Raw genomic sequence first — 21,942 nt, 5'->3', positions numbered from 1 at the left:
TTAGTTAAAACATGATCAAAAATAAATAACTTCTTTTTGCAATATTAATTTAGATAATTTAAGAAGAGATTAAAACCACATATTTTTTAATTTGGTTTATTTTTATTCCTTTTACTTTAACTTCTCTTATATCTAATATATTTTTGTTTTTGGAGGTCGAAAAAATGAAAATGTTATAGATATTAGGTAGCACTTGCGTATTAATTCATTTTTGCGTTTTTATTTTTTAACATGATTCTTTCATATGTTTTTACATAGCTATTTTTCTATTAATTTATGCAGTTATCTATACAGAAGACATATTAATAGACCTTAATATTGAAGAAATACAAAAAGTTAAAATAAATCGATTCGAGCATGGGTGACCATAGCTGTTTCATTTTGTATTTCCGGGAAAATATTTTATTTTTTTATGTATTTATTTTTAAGGTAACCTAATATGTTAGACTGTTTTCGTTCTTGAGATGCCTTAAAAGTGTAATTGTGTCGATTTAAAAAATAAAATAAAACTTTTTATGATTTATTTACTTTCAACTATTCTTACTACTTTTTCGTTACAACTATTTCAAATTACAACGAAACAAATATATTTAACTATTGAATAATGATTTTTAGATTAAACGAAGTAATAGAGTGGGTACACACCCACAGCGGCCTAGAGCTCGAACTGCCTACCAATGAATGGCGGTTGCTCATTAATGAGACAGAGGTTGACAGGACTGGTAGTGAATGAGTACCCGCCCGCTGCCTTCTCAATATTTAAAACTACTTAACATTTTACATGGGTGAGGGAGCACCCGTGTTAGAGTGGTTAAATAAAGATAGCTTGTTAGTTTTATGGTCCTCCTCGAAAATGGCGAACCGTTTGGGATCAGATTTAGAAGCCAATGATTTCAAGTAGATATTACCAGCAGAACGGTCCCTTCACGTTACACGAATTCAATAGCGTAGCTTTTGGCTATAGCTAGACTATACCACCTTAGCTGGACTGATATCTACTCCTTATTATGCCGTAAGGCAATCAAAAGAAGAAGAATCATAAAAATAATATATAATACATTTCATGGATAGGCATTGTAACAGTTATTAATATTTTTTGTGAGAATAACAAAGCAGAAAAATATTCGAAAGTATTCGTTACATTTTCGAAAAACTTGGAGCTGATATGAGTATTAAAGTACATTTTTTGGAAACCATTGGGATAGATTTCCTAATATCTTAGGGAATTTCAGCACTATTAAAACTGTTCCTTCGGGATATCAAGATCATTGAGGAGAGATTTCGAGACTTGTCGAACTGCTATGATTTAGCGGAGTATTGCTGGACCTTAAAAAGAAATTGCCACGACTTAACTATTTACAAGAAATTATATGTATATATATGCAATTAATATATATGTAAAAAAAGAAAGATTATGGATTAATTCAGTTCAATTTGCATTGGATTATAAATACATTTTTTTTATCTGCACCCCTAGACCTCATGATTATTTTTTTTTTTTTATTTGAACAATGGGAACAGTCCCATTGTGCAAATAAAAAAACTCTGCAAATAAAAATGTGAATATGTTTAGCTTTCCAACCTATATGTTTGACCTATGTTTTAAGTAAAACTTGCTGTATGTTTCGAAAAACATACACCTTTTTCTCATCAGGCTCTAAGTAAAAAGAAATAATACCGTTCTTTTAGTTTAGAAAATTCTCCTACTCACTCCCTCCTCAAAAAAAAAAACTTTTATTTCAAAAACTAGAATCAATTTATCATATATAATATTTTATATCATGCGAAGACTTGATTATGATTAATCAATGAATGAAGACTTGAATTATTTAGAATCGACTCTGAAACATTGTTCTGCAAAATCATTATTGCTATGATGATAAAAAAATGTCCCACATTAAACATGTGTCAGTGAATAAATACTATTTATTTTCTATTTTAATTGGGGTAAAAAAAAACATTTTTACGAAAATATTGGCCAAATATGCAAATATATCAATTAACTCGTTAAATAATCAAAAATTATTTACCTGTTTTTAAAAAATGTACCTTATGGCATTTTTTTAATAATTATTAATGTTAATTTTAATTATTTTTATAAACATATGCATTGATTTCTCAAGACATTCATTGATTTTTGTTTGATTTAAATTTATTAAAAGAAGAATGAATGTTGAATTAATGTCAGGTTTAAGTAATACTGAGCAAAATCGTTTTACAGTTGAATTGAATTTTATTATTATTATTATTATTTTTATTTATTTAGTTTTTTTAACTTATTTATCCATTCAAGTATTTCTTTTAACCAACTTTTTATTATATTTTCCTTTAAATCTATGTATTATTTTGGTTTTGGTAAAATGTATTTATTTGCTTGTTTTACTGTAAACTGATCTACTTCTGTGGCTATTATTGCTGGTTTGACCTCACATTGCCGTCTAATAGTGAATTTATTTAACGGGTCACTGAAGAGGATCTGAGAGGGTGAATTGGGGAGAGTGAATTTTTCGATCAAATGAAATAAATATTATGAAATGGAAAGAAATGGATGAAACAAGAAAGGGAATGAAAAAAAGGAATAAATTGAAATATTTGTATTTAGTGTATAGATTGGAATTGATTGTAAAAGGAAACTGTAGGGGAAAAAAGCTGTTTTTTTTCTTTTAATTTAATTTTTTTTAATCATGTAAATATATGTAATTTATATATGACCTATCACGGATTGATCAGTATGCTGTGTGATGTAGCAACCCGATGTATTTGTGCAGCATGAATAAATAATGTATTTCTCTCTCTTAAGCAAAGAATGAATTAATTAATATTAATAAAAATATAGATACACATATAGGATAAGACAAGTTCCTTACATTAGGTAAAATTACGGGTGAATAAGGCAACTTTTCTCTAATTATTTGTGGCATTATAATTATAGTGGATGGAGCTATTTGTTTTAGTTAATATCATTACCATCTTATCTTTCAAGCATGGTAAGCATCTTCGCAAAAATTTTCTCAGATCGGAGAGCTTTCTAAATTTAACGTCCACAAACCTAATGAATTTAAAAAGACCTAAAGGATCTTAAGCAAGAACAAATTACTTTAATTACCGAGTCAATTTGGATCTCCTGTAATTGGGCCTGAGATCCCATTAAGTGAATCGACCTTGTTGGGGGTGAAATTGACAATAACATTGCAAATAAACAAGTCCTAGTTTAGAAAAATAAGCGAGTCTTACGCCATTTTTCGTAACTTTGCATAACATGGGAAAAAAATCTCCACATCTTAAAATTCAACTGACTAAGAGTAACTTCCAAAAACAATACCGGAATAAGCCCACCGGACAATTCTATACAAATAGATTTCCTCGGAAACTGTGGTCCTCACAACCAAACGTAGGACAAGACATCATACAAACTTATACTTAGAATGAATCATGGACTTTGCAATAACTACCTGCACAAAACAGGCATAACTGAAACTTTTCAAGACGTAACTAGACCCTTAAACATATTATATTTGAATGTCTGGCATACAAGAAACAATGAGAAATATTGATACAAATCAAAATATTATTTATGATAGAAAATTAATAAAATCTAATAGATAGATAATAAAATCTGCTACTAAATAGAATAAATACACATTAAGTCAAAGTTATTGCATATTATCTCAACTGGCATAAAAACATGCAATAAGTGTATTACGTGAATTCATATTTCAGATTACCTATTTGGTGATTTCATTCTGTTAGAAAATCTTAGGCGTTCTAATTTAATTTAATATCATTAAGTATTTAAGTAATTCTCAAATATGTTAGAGTAATCTATAAAAATGTGATATCATAACCCGATGAATCTATTTCTACTATCGCTACTTTATATTATAATCACCAGCTGGAAGTGAAACTTACAGAATATCTTCAATGGATATTTTTATGATTAGTCATGAGTTTGCTTAGCTGTTATTATAATGGATTGGGAATTATTCTAATAAGATTAGAATTTATCGATAAAGTTTTCAGTTACTTAAATTGTTTAGAGTTGGGCTACGATTTGATATTAGTTTCCTTTGCTCAAGACAAGGGAGAGTAAGTTGGAATTGGATTTTGGATGGCCCTGCAGTACAGCTCAGCTCAAGGTCTTCTTAGATATGATATCGAAAAACTTTTATCAAGTTTGAAAAAAAAAAAAAAACTTGGTAAGTTTACTGTAATTTACTGGTTAGATACACTGAAAAACTTATAATTGTATATTTCTTCTTATATATTAACATTCAAAACTTTCTTGAAATAAGATCATTTTTAAACATTTTTCGTTATTAAATAATACTTATTCGATAACATTTTAAAAGTTCTACGGATTATACCTTTCTTATTTTTAACTTGGTCAGAAGCATATTATGTCTCTAAAATGATTTTCTACTTTTGACTAACCCCTCAATAATTATACAAGCGTAAAATATGTTTTTGCACAAAGTAGTGTAATTGTTAACACATTCTCTTTTGGCTTTTCCAAAAATATGAAGTCATAAAAGCATTAAAACTAAATAACTAAATAAGACGGCTCATTATATCACACGAATACTTGCTTCTTTAATACACCAAACATGAGGACTCATATTTATAAGGTGATGTTTTTGAAAACCTATGTTGTTTTGTTTTTTTTGAATCTGAATAATACAAATATATTTTAAATAATTAGTTTCTAATTAGAGGATTCTTGATAAAAATTCATTTTATCTATTTTCTGACACCATGCATTTTACCTCGTAAACGTTTATTATTCTGCCTAATATTTATTATATACCTTATTATAAGCCTAAATAAAAAGGTTTTGGAATATATTGCTTCTTGTCACTGATTTTTAGAGCTCTATATAATTTTTTGTTCGTTAAAAAATCAATTTGATTGAAATATTTCTCGTCATGAATATTTTTTCGACTTATAAAATTCGGAAAGGACTTATAAGATTCGTTGTAGCAAAGCCCGGATTTTTATGCATTTACATGTTTTGTTTACGTTCTTTTTTTGAACCGGTGATCAAAAATTTATAGGAATCAGTGTACCCAGATGTAATGAGTCCAGCCTATTTTCAGTCATTACCTTCTAACGACAGGTAGGGATGTTTTTATTTTTCGGAATTCCATTTCTCCTTTGTGTTTGTTTTTAATATTACATTCCACTTTAAGCTAAGTTTGTTGCTTACTTTCCTCACGGTTTTTAATGTTTATTATTTATATTTATTAAGTTTGACTCATTAAGGCCATCGTCCGTGGAAATTTTTTGAGTGGATGGAGATGAAGCATAGAGTGTGGAGAAGATAAATGGAATAATAAAAAATACAATGTTAATCAAGAACATAACTTTCATTGAAACCTATCTTAATTTGATTCCATCAATTTTCAAGAAACAAATAAGTTGTTAAACGAAAGTTCAAAATTATAAAATTAAATTATTTCTCAGACATACCGACAGACAGACCACGTAGGATAAACATTGAAAGAAAATTAGAAGAGGTTTGCAGTAAAAAATTAGAACTGGCCATTCTAGAAAACTTATAACCTAGATATAATATAAAACTGTAATGAAACAACTACAGTTGTTTTTACGCTACAGCGTTCAGCGATATTGAACAAAATCCTATAATTTTTAGTGCCTTCAAATTTGTATCCATCACGTATATTGATGTATAAATATAAAAATATTTTAAATAACTAAAAAAATAAAAATAAATAAAATAGGGGTTACCGAATCAAATAAGGAAATGCATTTTGTAATAAATTTTAATCTTACTGACTAGTTCATTTGTTTCATTTATTTTTTTCATCATGTCAATTAGTTTTTAAATGCATCATTTATATTTTAAATATTGTTTCACAATACGTGTCTTGTATATTTACAATTAGATTTACGCATTTTTATTTATTTTTATTAATGTCAATTAATTATTTCTTTTTAAATGCAATCCTTGTTGTTTTTCTTCTGTATTACTAATTGTAAGTTTTTAATATTCCGATATTTTAGAAAGCGAATCATATTATTTTTTAACTTTTTAGTGTATTTGTCGTTTTAATTATTTATATATTTCGGTTTATGAGAAAAAAAACCTAATAAATTTGAAATAATTTGTGTTTAATTGATTAATGATTTTATTCATTGATTAATAAAAGATTAATCTCTTTTTCTATTTCTTTATTTATGATATAATGCATATTTGTATTTTTTAGATGTTTAATTGTTTTACAAGTTTTTATTGTATATTACTTGGCCTATTTTGGTTTTTTTTTTACTGCATAAAATAGTATTTTTATTACTTGGTTAAGACCCTTCTTTGAAGTTTTCATCTCATGCAGTAGATTTGAGGTATTCTAAGATTCCATTATTTGAGTAGGAAATCTTTATTTGGCTGTTCTTAATTATGTATAATTGAATATTTCTTAGCCACTTTATTTACCAGATGTCGCTTGGATACCTCGTAAGAATCATTTGAAATATAACATTTCAAATTTGTGTATGTTTATGAGAGCGTTATGAAATAGACCTTATATTTTGATAAAATACAGCATTTCCAAGATACATGATTTCGGAAGTCATATTTTGTTAAATTATGAAGAATCTTGTGGTGTTACGACCGTAATTCCTATTTTGAAAATTGTATTAGAATTTATGTTCTTTAATTCCTAAATATGAATATTTTCTTTTAAGAAAAAGTGTCAGATTCGCACTTAGTATCGTTCAGAGCCCCGTTAGATTTTTTTATAATGACAACAATGGATCTAAAGTTTGTATTTAACGGCAACATTACAACTGAAATATATTATCCAATATGAAAATTTGCTTTTAAAAAAAATAATCGTTCTATGTTTATCCACTCAAGGCTAATAAAACTGTGATGGTTTTGTAATTAACTAAAATATTTGAACGAGTGCTAGGCATCAGATAGTATTGACAGAGAATGAATAAACATACAGAAAAAGTAAACAAGCCCTTTTTCCTGATAATATGGCTATTAGCCAGATTAAACTACAGCCACTTTTATTTGCTCGTTTTATCTGACAAAGCAATGCAATAATTTTAAGTACGTTACCTAACCGTGGCTAACTTCAGAGAACTACCAAAATTTAAGGCTTTTTTTATTAAATATTTAATAAAAAAGGAGGTAATAAAATATTCTTCCAGGTAAAAACTGGTGCAAATAAAAAAACCGTAAAGATAAAAAAAAAGCACCCTTATCAACTCAGGCCCTCAATTAATGTATATATGATAACGCATATAGGGGCAGCAGTAGCAGTAAGCGCGTTGTCTACCAACCCTAAGGTTGTGAGTTCGAGCCCGGGCCCTTCGGGTATTTTTACAAGCATAAAATTATACAAAACTCATTCACAACCTTTCCCCAGGCATTTTTGTGTCCTGTTAGCCAATGGGTGGCGCTCACAAAAATAGGTGTGGGAGTGACGAACCTACCCCACGAAAAAAACACGTCAAGAATCTTAAAACTTCCATGGTCTATCGCCCATATAATAATAATACTAATAACGCATATTTTTAGTTATCTATCTATTGATTTCGTTTCAATTAAATAAATGTTGTGTTTATAAAACCTACACCTGATTTTTTATGTGATCAATAATGAATTATGAAAAGTATCAATAATAGATGGAGTTTACCCGACACGTCAGCTATCTTACTTTTTTACTTTTTTATCAATATATGTATTCCTGCTAACGTTGGGAAAACAAAAGACTTTTATACAATGAACAATGCTCGCGTTGTTAAAAGAAGATTCTACGAAAAGTAGAATATCTACTTTGCGCAGTCATAGCAGGTTACGGATGTTTTTGAAAGATTGAATTTCTAGAGTTTTGGCTACCTTTTGCTAATAGTCCAAGAGCCTTGGAAAAAATAAAACAACTATTTCGCCCCAATAATTTATTACTATAATGAAAAATATGTATAGATACTTGTTAATATTGATGACGCTACTAACCATAGTTAGGAGAAGTAAAAATAATTTAAAATAAATTTCCATGTATTTTTCCGCTCTTAACTCATAGTCCAAGAGACTGGCAATAAAACAAAACAGTTATTTCACCTCAATAATTGATAACGTTAATGAAAACTATGAATAGTTACAAGAAAAAATAGATGACTCAGCCAACCATAGTGAGGGTTCATAAAAAGTTCTAAAAAGAAAAAAATCATTCAAAGTTCGATATTTTTTTTTAATTAACACCAGATCTGTATGGTACGCCTTACATGGTTGATATCAATTACATTTTATTATAACACTTGATTATGGATGGTGGGGTATAGTCTCGAACAAAAGACACCCCTAACAACATATAACGTTATAATTAAAAACAAAAAAAGATAAGATAAAAATAATGGTTCTTACTAAAAATAAAAAGTAAAATTAATAACAAAAATAACGACATTACTAGACCTTACAAAACACACAATTGCCCTCTAATAGTAAAAAAAATGTTAATTTGAAAAAAAAAAAGATGAAGAGATAATATAATAATAAAAAAATAATAATAAATAAAGTAGAAGTAGTGTGAATGATAGAATTTATAGCAGAATGTCCATGCCTGAGCTTCAGTCATCAGGTAGAGGTTGATTTTCCCAAGTTGTAAGTCACTGCTCCTTGAACTGTCGGTAAATGGGAGTGGAACTTCACGAATCGTTTTTTGATGTAAAGCTCTATCGACTGCATTTGTAATTCCTGATGCAATTTGCTGTTTCTTATGAACCTAGGTGCATCCTCTGCCATTCTCCATATTTTTAAAACTATCAACACTAAAAAACCTAATAGGTATCACCTAAAGTCAAGTAAATTTTCTAAAATAGTGAAATTTAAAAAAAAAATTAATCTAAATAAGTATTCAACTAAAATAGATATTTTTCGAACTTCATTAATTCAATTAATATGTAAGTTTTTCATAGTTACTTATTAATAAATGACTAAACACGAAGAAAAGAGGTGACAGGGCTAGCCAAGACAATAATCGAGGCTGATAGGAAGGCTCATCAAATACAAAGGAGTTCCTCTTTGTGGCCCTCCCTCCCTTTCTCGACCCACATTTCATCCTCCTCCCTTCAAAGGGTTCCAACAAAGGGGTCCCAAATCTCCTTAGTACCGCCTATGCTTCTTCGTTTGTGTTTTTTTCTAGGCCGTCCGTAATACGGAATAGGGCACAGCATAAAAGTAAAGGTTAAAGGTCGAAAAGATGCCTTATTTTATTATGGAAATAAATGTGTTAATATGCCACTATCTTTAAACTTAAACCATTTTATTTAAATAATAGTGAGTAGTTAAACTCCAAAAAATAATTCAAAATTATTAATTTTTTTTTAGCCCGAAACCGATATTATTCCTTCCATAATAAACTCCCTAACCACCCAAAGCCCCTAGTTTCTAACCTTGCTTCCTCTTCCATTCCTGGCAATCCTCCGAGGCGCCCGAAAAGAAGATGGCCTCGTGACCTTATATTGTAAACTGTTTTTAGAGTTCTACTACTGGGTAGTTTCTCTACATGCTGTATCATATCATTATGTCATTATGATCAATTTTACTTGTATTTTTTATACAGTTGTAAATATCAATAAATAAAAAAAAAATAGATGATTAAAAACAAAACTTTTTATACAAATTACAAGAACTAATTAAAAAGTTTCAATTTTTACTATTACTCTACTAATTGTTTTATATATCGTAGAATTCATACAGACATAGAAACAATTATATATTTATAGATTATTAAACAGTATTATATATTTTTTTTATTATTTAATATTAAATGCTTTTGAATATGGGGGTTCAGAGAGCACATTCATGCCGTATTTACAAATATATCATAATCATCTTCTCCCCATATTATTCTATGATCAACTATTAAGAACTCATTAAGAAAAAGAATAAATAAAAAATATTAACCTAAAATATAACATCCTAAACACATTTATTTCTATTTGCAATATTCACATTCAACCCCGGGTAACTCCGGACCCGAGCTTGGCCCTCCATTTGTGATAGACAAATCAGAAGTCTTGAAGATCCCGGCGCTTCTCACTCATAGTCACGTGTATTAAAAGCCAGTAGAGGCTGAGTGAGGGCGCTGGTAGGGGTGTTATTGTGATTATTTTTGAATTTGGATCAAATTTCCCAACTATTTTAAGCAATGTTTTAATTATTTTCATGATATTAAGCCAATATTTTAATTATTCTTATGAAACTATGAAATATTTTAAATTTCTCAAACTTATTTGATTTAAATGTTTAACAAACGAAAATAATTTAGTTTTCTACTAAAACACAAGATTTAATCGAGAAAATGCCAATTGCTTAATTTTTTTTAAAATAATTTATTTATTGTTATTTACAACTGTATACACATATATACAACAAGTAAATTTGCTGTAGGTGACATAGTGACTTGATACAAACATGTAGAGAATCTATCCACTGATAGAACTCCAATAACACTTCTAGAGGAGAAGATCTCGAGGCCATCTTCTTTTCAGAGGCCTAGGTGGTGATGCGGGATTGGAGGGTTTGGGATACAATGTAAGGATCATTGTTCACTGACAATAGACATGTGTCATCGGCATACGTGGTGAGGATAGTGTTAGGATGGGTTGGAATGTCAGCTGTGAAAACTGTATAAAGGATAGGACCCTGAGGTACACCAGCAGACTGACAGAATAAGGATGAATAAGCGCCGTTATAATTTACTTGAAATAATCTGTCGGAGAGATAAGAACGGATAATGAGGAAGTATGTAGGGGGTAGGAATTTACGGATCTTGTATAGCAGTCCTGGGTGCCAGACTCGATCAAAAGCCTGTTCTACATCAAGAAAGTCTCCCGAGCAGTACATTCCACGCTCCGATGAAGACGAGACAACATCAACCACACGATGGCATTGCTGGATAGTGGAGTGGGATGTTCAGAAACCAAACTGGGGATCTGGGATTATGTGGTTGAAATCAAGGATAGGGTACAGGCCTCTTAAGATGAGTTTCTCAAGGATTTTGCCCATGATAGGTAACAAAGCGATAGGACGGTAGGAGGGTGGGAAATCAGGCGGCTTTTGAGGTTTCGGAATCATTTTGATTATAGAGAATTTCAGTCAGGAAAGTAAGTGGATCTGAGTACAGCATTGAAGATGTAGGTGAGGAATAAAACGGATTTTCGAGGAAGATTTTTTAGAATATGGGATGTAATTAGGTCATAACCGGGAGCTTTGCGGGTAGGTAACTTCTGAATAATGTTGGATATTTCTGAAGGATGAAATGCTTTAGGAGGAAGGGTCATTTGGAGTGGAATGTTTAATTCTTCTTCAATGTATTCGATGTGGGTTGGATTAAGAATGTCATGGTGTGGGTTAAATGTTTTTGAAAGGTGCTGACCGAATACCTGAGTTTTTTCATCGTCTGATTTAGTCCATGTTTGTGATTCAGTAAGAAGAGGGTGATTAAAATTTTTGAAGTTAAGGAGCTTCTTAGTGGCCGTCCATAAAGATTTGTCAGTAGTCATGAGGTTTTGAGTTAAGTTAGTTAAATTTTGTATTTTCAATTTTTTAAGATTGCTTAATTTAAGTTTTGTTATATCACGAGTATATTACTTTTAAGTTTTAGGAACACTTTTAGTATAATGTTTCATACTAATTATAAATTATCATGTTGTTGTGGGTGGTATAGAGAGGGTTCACCCTACCAAATTGTATTGTTGATAATTTTAACATATAACATAACATAGTGAATCAAATCAGGAATTTGGTGTGAAATAATTTAAATCATTATTTTTATTAACTTTTTAACTTAAAATGAAATTATCATGTGCAATCTGAAGGAAAAATAGAAATGGGTTAAGTAATCAGTTAAATTATAAAATTAATAAGTAATAGTTATTTTTTTTAAATACTATAAATCATATTTAAACTTCTTAATCGATTTCAGAAGACACACCAGTGACATGAAGTAGACTAGTACAAGAAGAAAAAGAGCTTGTCGCGATAGTTTCCAATTTTCTTTTTTTACATTTGTGTGTCATAAACGAATTGGATAATAATGTTAATTTTTTATAAAATTTCGGGAAGGTTTTTGTACGACTTTATATTTTTTGAATTTTGAATTTATGTGCTTCACTCAATTGTCCTACTGGTAAAGTTACATTTATTTTTGTATCTTCTACATTGTTCAAAAATTACCAGAACCTCTCCAAAATACAGATCAATTTGTAATTACAATAAGGATAACAGTGTTAGTGAATGTGTTTAATATTCTATCACCAATAATTCACTACATCATTAGTAAAGATATATTATTAATTTTTAATTTATTATTCTCTTCTTATATTTCTGTATTAGTCGTATGTATATGTAATTAATTTATAGTACTGGTAAGTTCTATTTGTATTGGGATTGCCTGAATAAAAAAACAATATATTATTACAGAAAAAGTAGGTTAATAAGTTTATTCCCTGAAAGAACTAAAATAGAACAAGTTAGAACAAATCTGCTTCCAGTTTGACACCAATAATTTCGCAACAGTGCTCGGGCTGGGGACTATCGAGGTCGGCATTCACAATAACATCAATTATTTACCTGACCGTGAGTTTACGAGGCAAGATATCGCTTACAGTCACCGTAGAGTTGGTTCACGACCCACAGGTAACAGCCGTAAAGAACTAACGCCATTTTTTCTCCATAGCTAGTCACTACTGGATTGCATATCGTGCTTCCACACCCCACTGTAACAGTTATTCATTTAGGTTTCACGGATCTGTATCGTAATACATATATTTGTTGAAGGCTATAAGTCGTAGAATGCGGTGTAGCTTAAGGTTATTCTGTTTGTTTTGTTGTGCCGAGTTATCACTAATCGTAACGCTTAAATCAGGCAATTCATCAAGACATTTCAGATTTAATGCGTTACGTTAAACATTTGTCAACAGACTTTGGGACCACCTATTGATCAGAGGTTTATAAAATTTATTCCCAGAAAATTGTCGAAGTTTATACACAGTGCTGCTTATACATATTATTATAAGTACAACATGAAAAGTATAAGGAATATACACTATTTTATTGTAAGGGCGCCTTTAACAAGGCTTTGGTTGCAGAGAGACAAGCAAGTTGTGACAGCCATTGTGACCAAGGGCCCTAACTTTCTCTCAACAACTTGGACTCTAGTTACCAGATTAGTTTCTGACCACTAACAAGCCTACTTATTGTTTGTTATGTTTTATTTTTCTTTCGAACAACATTTAATCATCTCAGCTACCATTGAAGAGCTTGAGTCAGTTCTTAATTTTGAACAACTTTTATTCAGAATCGTTAATGCTCCTTAAATACTGGAACATATTGGGTAATCTTTCCCTAAAAGTAGAAACCTCAAGCCCTGTGGAAAGCTGAAAAAAATCACAAAATAAATTCCTGATTTTAGCTTAAATAAAATATTTCTTTTAGACGGCGAAAAGAATTTATCTTTGTTCAAATGGCTTTAACACTGATAAATACTTTTTACTTTTTAAGCAAATTTTTATTGAGATTGCTTCATAATTCTTAGTTATCGATTTTTATTCAACAAAAAAATGTAACTAAAAAAAAAAAATGCGCTTTGCAGTCATTTTTTCTATAACCACTATGGCCAAATATGGAGCCAAATATATATAAAAAAAGTACTTTATTTATACGAAATTAAAGTTTTTGCAATGTATTATTTCTTCTAAAGTCCTGGCTTTTAACTTTTAAGGTGAGAGTTTTGATCTTTAGAAGGACCATTTTTCAATTAAAAAGTGTAACATTTTTATAATCTACAAATTCAAGATTACATTAGTATTGGTTGCATTATGATTATACTGGAACTGTTATCTGCAAAGATTTAGTGCCTTTCAGTTATTTTTGAACTAAACTTTTAAAATTACTTTATTAATTAAATAAAAAAAAGTGTTCCTTCCTTATCCACGAAGTACATTTATAAATAGAATCGAATTAAAGTTAGTTATCTCACATTAACAAAGGCATTAAGAGATAAAACTGATGAATGGAAGCAGTTTAAATAAAGCAATTGTGGAGGAAGTGGAATGGACTGGGTGATGGATCTGCCACTTAGTGGAGATGGCACACCATCTACTGGAAGAACCAGCTGTCTTCTCTCCCGATCTGGAAGGCAGGGAAGGAAAACTGTAGCCGTAGTCGGAGGAATTTGAGTTTTGAGAGGTCCCTTCATTGGATAAGTTTGATCGAATCTCGACAAAATATTGAAAGTTAATTGGACTTAAAGTGTGATTTCTCTATCTCTTTCTCCATCGATCATGGAAAAAGATCCTACACCATCTTTTTTATTTTAATAAATTATGCAGGATATTTATTTTCAAAAAATAATAATATAATACATTTTTAAAATTAAATTAACACTGGAAATTAACGTGGAAGGTAGAAAAAAAGAGGATAAAGCACAAAGCGTTGGGTGATTTTTTAATTTTTTTTATATGTTTGGGTTTGAATAGGTTAAAAAAGCTATTATTACAAACACGAACAGCCCGCATAAAAGCGGACTTTATAGAGATGATATTTAGTTATTAATAATGTTTTATTCATTAGCAGTTGAATATAAATTCAGTTAGTGAAATATGATTATGATTGCGTCATTTTAACACTCATGAGCAGCATACAAAATATTTTTAGACGAGTTTTACGTCGTGTATTTGTCGAAAATGAGTTAGCTCGAGAAATATTTTACGTCTTAGGACCTATTAGACGTTCTAATGTGATTAGAATTATTAGACGAACCCATTAGTGTACAAAATAAATCTGTTCAAATTAACTAAAAATAAAATGGTATTGGTTTACCCAGTTGAGTATTTTAGCATAGAAAAGAAAATGGAAAGATGTAGAGTACTGCCATATTACTGTGAGATGCCTCAGAATAGTGTGAGTGCCTCAGAAAATTGCACGTTCTTTGGGGTCAGATGGAAATAGGACTTCATTGTTTTCTCTTATACCCAAAGCAATATCGAGGTTACACTTTCGGTTAGCAATAAACTGCCATTTGAAATAATAGAAAATGATAATTGCTAGTTTATGCTATGTCACGCTCTCTCTCCTTCCTTCTTTTACTATCCATAATAAATAATTATTATGACAATTAAGAAACTGCAGTCATAATTGTGAAAAAATTTTTATTATGGTGGTATGGAAATTTTATTTTTTAAATTATTATAAATGTCATTAATTACCGCATCTCCGTCAAGATGAAATTTACATTCCAACATCCAGAACGAGACCCTTCTTCATTAACTTCGAAATTATTATTTCCATTTGAATAATTACTTATTTAAAACTAGGCGAATATCTCTGGTTTAACAAGAAGGTAATAAAATATAGGATTAGCTATTTTTGACAACTTGTTCATCGAGAATTATGTATAGACAATTAGTATAGCATATTTTCATTAATTAGCTAACATTAATTCTTATTTATCTCGGGTCATAAGTCCTGAATTTGTAAAATGATAATTTACTTCAGATGGTCTTATTAATTTTTCGTTTTACTCCTTCTAAGGTAAATTAGCATTTTACAAATTCAAAACTTAGAGTCTTGATTAGTTGGTAGTTCGAAATCGCATCATATCATATACAACTTATAATTCACTGATTTGTATTTCGAAATCAAATATATCATATATGATTTATATTTAATTGGTTGATATTTTGAAATTATTGATATTCATATCTTGTTAATTGTGACAATAATAAAAAATATTATGATATTAATATTAGATATTTATTTGGAATGTGATGCGTTTGTATTTGGGCTTTATAGTGGAAATGGATCCTACATTTTATGGTTAGTAAAAATATATATCCGTACGAGGTAGATAATAGTGCCCAAGAGTTATGAAGGCCTCGAAATGATGTAGTTATGCCTCCATTTTATTTTTATTTATGTTCAGAAATAAGGCAGAAATATTTCTCAAAGCTACCTTAAACCATCGGAACATGTTTCATCAACAGTATTTTTCAGTCATACAATTGCAGTTTTTAAAAATTGAAATTTGAAAATACTCTATACAAATTTGGATTTAAATAATCACAGCTCAACAAGGTGTTGTGAATGGTTAACCAAAGTCATAAGACATCTATACCTAAGCCCATTTGGGTGATCCTTAATCAAACAAGGATAAAAAAATCATATTTTTCTGTCTTGATGTTATTTGTAAATCAGAATTTCTTGAATTTATTTTACTGTAATTTTTTTATGAACTTTATGTTCTGTAGTTACTTCAATTTGTAATAAAGCTGTCGGTAGTTAATAAAAAAAAATTTAAGTCAATCATTCTCAGATAGAATGGAGGTAAATTAATCCAAGATGTTGAATGCCTTCTACACATTACAAATCTCATTAAAAAAAAAAATAAATTAAAAAAATATAAACATATAACTAAAATTTAAAATATTTCAGAGGTATCCTTGGCTAATATTTACTGTAAGGTGTCTTCATACCGAATTTGGTGCTTTTATGTGCTATGTCACAGTAATCTTAAATGCTAAGCTCTAAGCCACCTCATTACAAGCCGTGCATTGTAGAGTCAAGAGAGCACACACTACTGTCTTAAATGCCGGGTATGGTATTTCCTCATTAGTATGTAGTAAATGAATGAGGGGAATGTAAAAGATAATTACTTACTTAATTTAGAAATTTAATATAATTTTGAGGTTTCTGTATCATTGAATTTTATGTAAATATCAAAAAAACCCTCAATTATTTAAACATTAGACTCAATTGTAAACTATATGTTTTTAAAAACCTGAAGTATTTTTTTTTTAAATATATGAAAAATTGTTCAGATATTTTATGGTGGGGTTAAAGTTTATTATTTTTTTTCTTAAGAATTTTTTCATTTTTTTAAAATATAAAATCACTAACTATCTCTAGGTGAAACAAAAACAAAATTTTATCTGATAATTTTTTATGTTCTTTATTATTATTATTTTTTTATTTTTGCGGGACAATCTGATTTTTCAGTCAATGTCTATATTGTTGAGATTTAGATTGTGCTTATTAAAAGGTTAAAAATTAAATAATAAATAATATGGAAAATCACCGATAAAATTTTATAACCGACTTATTCTGGATAACTATTTAAAATTGTATAAAGGACTTTCAGTGAATAACTTTATTGATAACCGAAAAATAGTTCAATAGAATTATCATTGGTTTTCATTTCTTAATTTTTCGTGTTCTTGTTTTTGTAATTGGAATTTTAGTCGATTTTTTAAATAAATAATAAATTATCTTTAAAAAAAAAACTGTTTTCACATTATTAATCTTAAGAAAGTTTTTGTTATTTATGTGTACATATCATCGGTAACAGACCAAAGAGGTGCATTTTAAATTTTGAGAGAACTTTTTAAAAAATTTTGGGTGCGTATTTAAGGTAGAAGCTAATTTCTATTTTTGATGTAGGTATGTTAACTGATTTTTTTTGTATTTCAAATGTATTTTTAGTTAGAGACCTCACATATATAGCTAAATGTGTATTTTGGGCATTGTGAAGAGAATAAGTTCCACATTAAAATGTAACTAAGCCCAAGATATCGATATGTAAGGATCTTGTGAAATGTCTCTTTCGGTTTTTAACGAACAGTCAGCCTATTTGACCGCTATTTTGGGATTTGTTATGATGAAAATAAATAACAAAAAAATAAAACTCACGATGACAACGGAGTATCAGTAACCTCCCATCCACTTCCTCAATATTTGATCCACTTCACATTTTGAATGATTGGATTCAAAAATTAAATAAAGATACAGATATTTGGTTTTCATTTCTTAATTTTTCGTGTTCTTGTTTTTGTAATTGGAATTTTAGTCGATTTTTTAAATAAATAATAAATTATCTTTGAATACAACCTTTTTCTTTGTTCATTCTCAAACCTGATTCAGCTGTAGTATCATGTGTTATGCCACTTTTCTTTCAGCAGAGCGACAGGTCCAAAACAAGGGCTATTGAATAAAGCAGGGCTATTTGTAAGAGCGGTACAAAGGGTAATGACGGAGAACCAGATATCGTTAGTTATACAATAATGACCGGGGTTCAATAAGATATTGATTTTATAAACGATAGTGCTAATGATGTTTTGTCAGGTTGAATAGTGCGGCTGGTCGGCCATTATGGGGCGGACAATATGGGCTACCTCTACCGGCTTATGTGTAATTAATGTGTCAAGGATCTGATAATTATGTGACAAAAGGTTTCTTAATTGCATTGTTTGATCGTGTACGCTGTACCTCCTGCCCATACACTACGCCCCAAGGACTATGGTCTCGAATGCTGTCGTTACCAGTTGACCAACGGGTCTGTAATCTGTAATAATTATCGCATAGCCATCAGTAATGAATAGGTTATTTTGAATAAAGGAGTTATTTTCAAAAGGTATAAATTTAACTATAAACAAATAGTAAACGACTAAGTTTTGGTAAGCTTGGTTAAAGTAACCGGCTTGTGAAAAGAGAGTATGAATTATGGGTTTGGGCTCCAAGTGGAATATTATTAGCTCCAAATTATTTGTGAAAGGTAAATGAATTTTTTAACTAACGTTGCTATTTTTTCTTTTATTACTTTATTAAGATAATCAGAAATTATTATTAATTGGAGAAGTTTTTTTTTTTGGGGGGGGGTGCGGTCAGCAAAGAACAACATAAATAAACAGAACCATATTTATTTATTTTATGCTGACGTTTCGACCTGAGTTTCAGGTCTTCATCAGGGCTATAGAACAAAAGGGATAACAACCATCATTTAGGAAAACATAAAAAATTGAAAAGGAATAGTATACAAACAAATTTGCAATTATACAAAATAATAATAATAATTATTATTATTATGGTCAACTATCTACACCTCATTAGAAATTATTATTTGTTTGTCTGTGGCTTATATCTTTTCTCGGAGACCTATGCAGCCCCAGACTGGCAATGTCAAGATTATAATATATATACTTCTTAGACTGATCCATATGAGAATCGAACCCACAACGTTCTTAACGAGACACTCCATACCCTGGACCCATCGTAATCGGCTATCCTGTCCTCCGTAGAAAATTTTGAATTATATCAGAGTAAATGAACAAAACTTTATTACTATTTTCCAACAAAAAAAATTTTCTATTCTAAAAAAATGCTGAATATTATTTAAATACGAAAATATTTATGTAATTTATGATCCAAGCACTAACGATAAATATTGTGTGTTATGTTCAATTTAAGGTATCCTTTGCTAAAATGTTTTCTTCAAATTTTATAAAAACAATTCTAAATATTTTGTTTTTATTAATGTCTATTGTATTAGTTTCGATTTTAAATTTAGTTAGACAAAACCTTTTTTGGCAGATGGATACTGCATGCATTTGCATAGTTTAAATTCGGCAGCTAGCCTGCATGTGTTTACTGGTGACAGTACTTCTGTTTCAGCTATATCTGTTCTGCCCCTGTGTGCCCAATTAAACCTTCCCAACCAACTTAATCTGCGACAATGTGATTACGAGTTGAATGGGTTCAATTATCGCAGAGAGGCATGGAATCGAAACCGAGAGGGCAATACATTAGCGAGATTTATCGAAGTAGAGATATCGATATCTGTTCTGCGTCCCATCATTTTTCTCTCATGTTATCACTGCGAATTGCTTGGTATAGACCTATTAAGATATGATATAAGGGACCTGTTTTTGAGAATTATTGATTTTAATATGGTTGGTAGCGATGGTAGGAATGACTATTAACATTATTTCTACGAAAATTATCAAAAGATACCTTTTAAAGTTATTCATTAAAAGTATCCATTACTAAATTTTAAAAAAATTCTCGGATGGAAAAATGCATACTCGGTATAGCTATTTCTGCTACCTTTTAACACCTAAAAAATTTTTTAATGGATCTAGTATAAAAAGTTCTATTCTCAATTGAAATAAATAAATGAGACTTGCGAGCTAATCAAGAAATAACAACGTACTGGGCAACTTTAGATATAATTAATATTCTGATACGTATAATATTAAAATATGGCTTGAATTATTGTTTGACCTAATCTTCAATCTCATTATGATGTATATGTATCCAAATGAAAAAAGAGAGAAAAAAATACGAAAATCGGCATTTCTCATGATGAATAATTACTATTTTAAAAAAATAATGCAATAATCAATGCAAACAGTGGCATGTGCTTATTTGTCTGTCATATCTTCAGTAATGAAGAAGGTATTATAACCATATAGAAAGCTCGAACTACTAACTAGTAGGTACATTATTGATCTTACAATTGTTTCGAGTAATTAACAATAAGAATTATTGTTACTAATGTACGGAGGATAATCGTTGTAATTGTTAAGAAATAAAAGTATACGTAATACTCAATTCTTTTTCGTGTTCCATTAAATGGTGAAACAGAAAATGGTACCTATATTTAGCATATTAATGGATAAATTATTTATGAGATATGTCTTATGAAAATGAAAAATTAAATTTTGGAATACTAAATAACTTTTTTTTGTTGCAGGTAAGTTTTTCTTCTGTACTCACTGCGGCGATGAAACATTATAAGGTTATTTGACTGCATGATTTATTATTAAAAATGGTTTTAATTTTTATGTAGTTTACTTAAACTTCACATAGTTATATTTTATGTTCGATTTATACTTTAACTATTGAAGTATCATTGTGAAATAGTTAGGTTATATAATTATATAATTTTATACAAAATTTAGGTATATAATCCGCTTTGTTGTTAATATTATTTGTTATTCAGTTGAAAGAAAAAAAACTAAACATTTGGTTTTATAGAGGTTATTGTTATCATAACAGTATGTTATGTATTTGGTAGAAATGATAATATATTCTTACAGTGGTCTTCAATAAGACTGTAGAACTGAAGGGTATGTTTTATTTGATCTCTGACTCAATATGGTCGTCGTGAAGTTTTTTAACATTTTAATTTGCTATATATGTTAACTCATAATGTGTGTGATAAGTCTCATACAAGTGAATAGATATTTGCATTTGTCCTAAAATCATCTGAGCAATCAGCGCTTGATGTATTATTATAGTATTAAGATTCTTCCTTAGACCCCTACATGACCAGTCGTCAGTAAAACCAAATATTTGCATGTTGTATTTTTAATCCAATCATTCAAAATGTGAAGTGGATGGGAGACTACTGATACTCCGTTGACATCGTGTGTTTAATTTTTTGTTATGTATTTTTGTGAGCTAATCCCAAAATTGCGGTCAAATAGGCTGACTGCTCGTTAAAAACCGAAAGAGACATTTCACAAGATCCTTACTATTCAATATCTCATTTACATATCGATATCTTGGGCTTAGTTACATTTTAATGCGCAACTTATTCTCTTCACAATGCCAAAAATATACATTTAGCCAGATATGTGAGGTCTCTGACTAAAAATGCATTTGAAATACAAAACAAAATCAGTTAACATACCTACATCAAATTAGAAATTAGCTTCTACCTTAAATCCGCACTCAAAATTTTTTAAAAAGTTCTCTCAAAATTTAAAATGCACCTCTTTGGTCTGTTACCGATGATATGTACACATAAATAAGATTAATAATGTGAAAACAGTTATTTTTTTAAAATATATTTTGTACATTGTTTATATGGTAGTGTTTAGGGACTGTTATATGATAGAGTTTTAAAGGTAGAGAAATTTTTTTAATTATTTATTTGTTTTATTTTTTAAAAATGGTATTCTTTGTGCTCAGTTATTTTATATTTATAAATACTATTTATTTATTTCTTTTATCTCTTCTTCTTTAACTTATGTTTCTTCTTTTTAAATAACTTTCTATATATTATTTCTATACAATTTTCTAATTACATGTGTCTAATACTAATGCAACAATGTATCTATATAATATGTTTT

This window comes from Halyomorpha halys, unplaced genomic scaffold (genome assembly GCF_000696795.3).
Source record: "Halyomorpha halys isolate HHAL.00 unplaced genomic scaffold, Hhal_1.1 Scaffold1091.1, whole genome shotgun sequence".
In the NCBI taxonomy this organism is placed as follows: Eukaryota; Metazoa; Arthropoda; class Insecta; order Hemiptera; family Pentatomidae; genus Halyomorpha; species Halyomorpha halys.
Note: the sequence above shows the minus strand (reverse complement) of the source record.